Source organism: Coffea eugenioides, chromosome 8 (assembly GCF_003713205.1).
Source record: "Coffea eugenioides isolate CCC68of chromosome 8, Ceug_1.0, whole genome shotgun sequence".
Lineage (NCBI taxonomy): Eukaryota > Viridiplantae > Streptophyta > Magnoliopsida > Gentianales > Rubiaceae > Coffea > Coffea eugenioides.
This window is the reverse complement of record NC_040042.1, coordinates 27,871,117-27,877,271: the sequence shown is the minus strand read 5'-3', so window position 1 is coordinate 27,877,271 and position 6,155 is coordinate 27,871,117. Positions and strand designations below refer to the sequence as shown.

Below are 6,155 nucleotides of genomic sequence, written 5' to 3'. Positions count from 1 at the left end.
TTGAGCACTCAGCATATTGAGAGTGTCCATTTCGATCATACCTGCGTGACGTCTCGTATTACCTCTTTCATTGGCCCATTGGTAGTTATTTGCGGCCATTTCTTCTATCAAATTCTGAGCTTCTTGGGGTGATTTACCCATTAAAGCTCCACCTGCGGCTGCATCAATAATAGTTTTAGTGGAGAAAGATAAACCATTATAAAAGGTTTGTATAATCAGCCATTCGGGTAGTCCATGGTGTGGACATTTCCGTAACAAATCTCTAAACCTTTCCCATGCTTCATATAATGATTCTCCTTCCATTTGACTAAAACCAGTGATATCCATTCTTAGCTTAGCAGTCTTACCAGGTGGAAAATACTTATTCAAAAATGCCCTTGATAAATCATCCCATGTGGTAAAAGTGTTAGGAGCATGAGAGTGTAACCACATTTTTGCCTTATCTCTTAATGAAAATGGGAACAACCGTAACCTTATAGCATCATCACTAACTCCATTCATTTTAATTGTATCACATATTTCTAAGAATGTAGCTAAGTGTGAGTTAGGATCTTCTACAGCATTACCTCCAAATTGAGATTGTTGAACCATTTGGATAAGTGATGGCTTAATCTTAAAGTTGTTAGCATTTACCGTAGGCCTTACTATGCTTGTTTGAGATTCTTGTGTTCCCGGTAGAGCAAAATCTCGTAGAACTCGCCTATTTGCTTCATTTTCAGCCATTTCTTCTTCAAATGGTAGTTCTATCAAAATTTCCTCTATCGGTTGCCAAATCTCTTGTTCCTCTTGCTGTTGTGTGTGCCTCCTTTGTCTACGTAGTGTCCTCTCAATTTCTGGATCGAAAGGTGCGACTTCTCGAGACTTCCGGTGCATACACTACAAACAGAAATAAGGGATATTATGCAACTTCAATGGTAAAAAAAAATTGATTACAATATAAGATTAAATATAATCTAAAAAATAAAGCTGTCTAAATTAATAAAGATGATTAGGCTCTAATATTGCCGCTCCCCGGCAACGGCGCCAAAAACTTGACGGGTTTTTACTTTAAGTGCAAGTTTAATTCCGAATTTACACCCGTTGGACTGCAAGTATACAGGTCGCAATTGTAGTACGAGATGTGTATCGGGTCGATCCCACGAGGAGCAATTTAAAACAATTATTAGATACTAATTTACTCTATTATTTAGACTCACAATTAATTTGAGCAGAAACTTCAGATTTTAATTCAACTACAAAAATTCTTAAATAGATAAATGCAATTTCACAATAGGAGTAGAATTCACTAAATATTAAGATCTAGGAATGTAGATTCCACTTATGACACAAAAGATCTAAAATGAATTAATTCAACACTTGTTACTACTCTTGTTTAACCAAGGATTCATTTCCAGAAATACCAAAATCACATTCTCATGATAATAATGGGTTAAAACAGATTAGTTTGTCCTAATCTCTTGGTAAATACTAAATCTGTTCTTATTCACACATGAAATGCAGATTTCATCCACTTGAATGTATTTCTATTCTCATGAATATACAACTCAAGTTCTACTTGTGTCATTCCATTATTTTTACCATTTCTTAATGAATAAAAACAACTATAAACCTGCTATTGGTGATCAAGCAACAACAAGTAATCCAACATACACAAGTAGATAAGTTAATACAAGACATAACAAGCATAAATCACAATCACTTCATATCATTTGGCCATAAGCTTCATCTACTCCCTAGATAAAGGAAATTAGCTACTCATGAATGATGAAACACTCATAACTTCATTAATGTAAATCATCAGGAATTACAAATACAAAAAGAGTAAAGAAAGTCTTAGCCAAGATATGGTAAAGCCTTCCAAAAATCTCCTTTGTCTTGAACTTAGATGATTACAAGTTGGAACCTCAATTGCCCCTTGCAAGTACCTAGCTAGAGAGACTATGTTTTTCTGTCAGAAACTAAGCTCCGAATAGATCCCAGACCTCTCCCCATATCTCTGCATAAAAAACACTCAAAGGCCTATTTTTCCAAGTCAAATTCCAACTTTTGATTCCCCAAATCTAACTTTGTTATAATTGTCAATAACCAATGTTTTTGACTTGAAAATAAGCCACCTTTCTTTCCCTTTTGTCTTCTGAAGCATGTGCACCGAATTCCCTTGCATCTTATAGCTGGAAAGTGGTATGAACACAAGAGAATTGGCTGAGTCAAATTGCAGAATTTCGGCTATAAAACGCGCCTACACAAAACGCGGCATAAACTCGCGTTTTATTTACTCGCGTTTTCACTCTGGCCTTATTTCAACTGCGATTTTCTCATTGATAAAGGCCAAACTAGCTTTTGTGCAAAACACAAAAGTTGTAGACCTTTGAGTTAGCTTTCCAATGCTTCAAGAATCATCCAAATCGGAGCTTTGTAGCCTGAGATATGATCGAAATACTGTCACCTGTTCAAACCTCTGTTTTAACTTCCGACCACAGAATGCAGCTTCTGTATTCCAACGTTTTGCCCATGAAGATGATAGAAATGGATTTCGATGTCTTCATACGAATTGTAGGTCTCTTTCTTAGCTTTAAAATGGTATAAAGATCACCTCAATCCGATAAGTGTAGCTCCAGATATGGTCAAAATACTGAAGAGTGTCAAAACTGACTTGTATTGCATTTCCTCACTTGAACGTTTTTCACTTCATTCTTCTTGTTGCCACTTGAATTCATCACCAAATCTCTATTTTTTACCTCATTTGACATCCTTTGGTGATTGAATCATGATTCCTGCATAAAAATGAAGTTTTTACCATTAAAATCAATAGAAATGCAATATTATCCACTTTTACCAAAAATATATAATTTTACCAAAAACCTCTTTATTTTATTTATAAAACTAAATAATCAACTCAAAATTAACTAATAAAATGCACTTAAAAATACGTAAAATAAACTCTTATCATATACAGTAAATAAAAAGAAAACTAATTAAGGCTATAAATTAGTATTACAAGAACGGAATCATGAGTATTATGCAAAAACAAGGTATTTTATTTGTGAAAGTATAGTAGTTTTGTTTTTGTTCATGATTTTTTTTTGTACAAAAAGAAAAACCAAAAAACTACTACGAAATTGGGCTACAATTTTCTATATTCTTATAAAAACTCCATTATAAAAAAAACCACCAAACAACCAAAGTGAGAAGTTTAAAAAAATAAAAAGAAAGTTAAATATACGAGTTATTCAAGTTGGGTTCGGGTAACCCGCGAAATTAATGAGTTGTGTTCGGGTCAAGAAAGTTGATCCATTTAAATTTTCGGGTCAAATTCGAGTTGACGTGTTGTCTGGAATACCTGAGTCTCAACTCGACCTGCAACCTGCGACCCGACCCGATTCGATTGCCACCCCTACCCAAAAGGATTCCACTTAAAAAATTTAAAAGATATAGGTAAAAAGTGTAATTTAAAAAATGTAATAGGTTAATTTTATACTTTACTAAAACAATATGGGGTCAAAATGAACTTATAAAAATATTTGAGGGCATCTAAAGCTAATAAATGCTAAACCTAGTGTTTTTTTTTTGTCAGCAGCCGCCTCTTCCTTCTTCCTTTCATTTTCATTTTGTCTTTGTTTCTACTTCTTTTTTTTTCCGGCAAAAATAGATGTTGTATAACCTACTCTAGCCTAATCTAAGGGAAAGGACAGGGGATGGTCAACTAAGACCAGCCACATATTGTGGCCAAATTGTGGGAGGCAGGGGTTGATCCCCTGACCTCCAGCATCACTATTATAGTGATGACCACTGGACCAAATGGCCAGTGGCGTCTTTGTTTCTACTTCTTGGTTTTCTTCTTTGTGCGCCATAAGGTCAGTAATTCTCTTCTGTTCTTTTGTCCCACACAAACCAAACACATCAAACACATATCAAAACTCTCTTTTTCTTCATTATTTTCCTTTTTCCCACTTATCTATTCTCTTCCCTTCTTTGCTCTTTTCCCATTTTTTCCTCCAATTTGATTTCAAATCTTTGAAAACTTAGTTGCATGAAATGGGGTTTAGTGAATTTGGAGAATGAAAATTTTCTCCTAATCTATATTTCTAACTTCATTCGACACTAATTCTTGGTGCTATTCAAAGATCAAAGGAGTTTGAAAAAAGGGAAGAAGAAGAAGAAGCCATCAAAATGGTTGAGTCCGGTTTCTTCTTTTCTTTTTTTTCCTTTTTTTTTGTTTTGATATTTTGAAGTTATACGACCTTTTTTAAGAAAAATTCCCTCAATTTAGTATAAAGGATGTCTCATGAGATTCTGACAAAAACACAATGCTTGCTTATTGACTTGATTCTACTTTGCTAAAAAAAAAATAAATCATTAGAATGGAAAATTTGGAAAAAAAACCCTTGGACCAGATGGTTGGCTGGTTTTCGATTCGACCGGTCGGACAGGCTGATCTGAGTTTAAAAACATGGCTTTTAGCTTCATGACATGGTGCAAACCTGATGATGCGCATAATATATATTACACGGCTCCAATGGGTGTCCGTCTAATGATGAGGTGTAATGGGGTGTATTATACTCCCATTACACCTCATTGTAGTTGCTCTTATGCTATACGTGGTTTTAATTTCAATCTTTACATTCTTGGGATTGATAAACAAAAATATTACACTTAATGATTGAGCGCTTGCCAACAAATGATAGAATCGCTGTTTGTCTTATATGATTCGGAGCAGAATGGTAATCTTAGAAAAATGGAAGAAGGCAAAATTAGGAAGTGATGCTTCGCTGAAAACTCTGGCGGACACTCTTAATTACCTATCGCTTGCTCATCCAATCTTGTCAGTTTGAAGTAGATCTTAGTATAATACTAGTATGACTTGCAATAGATAATAATTTCCTATAACCTACGAATTTTGTGAGGCTTTTGTTTTTTGTCAAAAAGTCATCATTTTATATATAGGAGAACTAGATACATTTAAACTGTCCTTTACATAGCACTGCCAAAGGCCAAAACATCATTGTGGGCTTCATTCCTAAGCCACACAGGGAAGACAAGCTCCCACCTAGTATCAGCTATATTAGGTTAGTGACAAATTTTGCCAAACCATAACTAGTGCGATTGCATTCCCTTCCAATAAATATGAAGGAAGATCGCCTAAAGGATTTTCTCAAATGTATAACATCATCTATCATTACATCTAATTGAGAGAACCAGTCCCTTTGTTATTAATTCTATCCACTAAGACTTTACAGCCAGAGTGAATAAGGAGAGATGTCCAACGTTCCTCCAGAGCCTTTATCATTGCTGTCCTGATTGCCTATGCTTCTTGATTGGCAGCATCTGTTCTCATTTTTGTTGGGATGGCCCAAGTAGAGACAAGGCTGCCAAGTAGAGACAATGCCTAAGCACCCTCTGTTCCTTTTCTCGTCCATTGCTGCATCAGTAAAGATAAGTGTTCTGGAATTTTTTAATGGTGGCCTTCCACTGTGTTTTTAAGGGAAATTTCAAGTTATTAGTGTTATCATTATATTTTTAGGAGTGCTGTACTCTCTAAAGTGATCTGCAAATTATAGAGCATGTTGTGTGGCCTTGTTGATAGCTGTAAAGCTACCGTAGAACATAACATGAGACAACAATAACTACATCTTGGAATTAACCACGAATGGCTCATGATACTCTGTCAATTCCAGGAAAGGTTTACTCCAAAACCGAGTACCATAAAAAAATTACAAGAATATATTAATGATTATTATTGTAGAATAATAGGCAATCGTTTGGGCCAAAAGTATAAGAAGGAAACAGCCATTCAATATAGAAGAAAGTACCTATTACGTAGTTGCAGCTGAAAACTAACAAGAATTCGGCTTTGGTTTTGCCAGGAAATGGATATCAACTAATGGTCGCTGGTAAGCATTTCTGATTTGAAGTAGAAAACTTATCTTGGTAGTTTTAGGTAAGAATTGGCCTTTTAAGCTTTGACAATTGGTTTAAGACGCTCCTTAGCTTTTTCATTGTGCCAAAGGCTCTTTCTTTATGTTCTTTTTCTGATTTCTGGTAAAATTATAAACAAATGCATAAAAAATACATTTTGAGTAAATTTATAAAATGGGGGAGATTTGGTTGGGTTGGGTTAGGTGATTAGGTGGGAGAGATTATAAGTAAGAGATCTT

At 35.0% G+C, this 6,155-nt stretch overlaps 1 non-coding gene across 1 annotated transcript; it reads left to right on the top strand.

The window, feature by feature from the left end:
• The first annotated feature begins 229 nt into the window (after positions 1 to 229).
• Positions 230 to 336, top strand: LOC113781863. The gene has a single exon (XR_003469762.1). It is a non-coding gene; the product is annotated as a small nucleolar RNA R71 (small nucleolar RNA).
• The last annotated feature ends 5,819 nt before the right edge of the window (positions 337 to 6,155 follow it).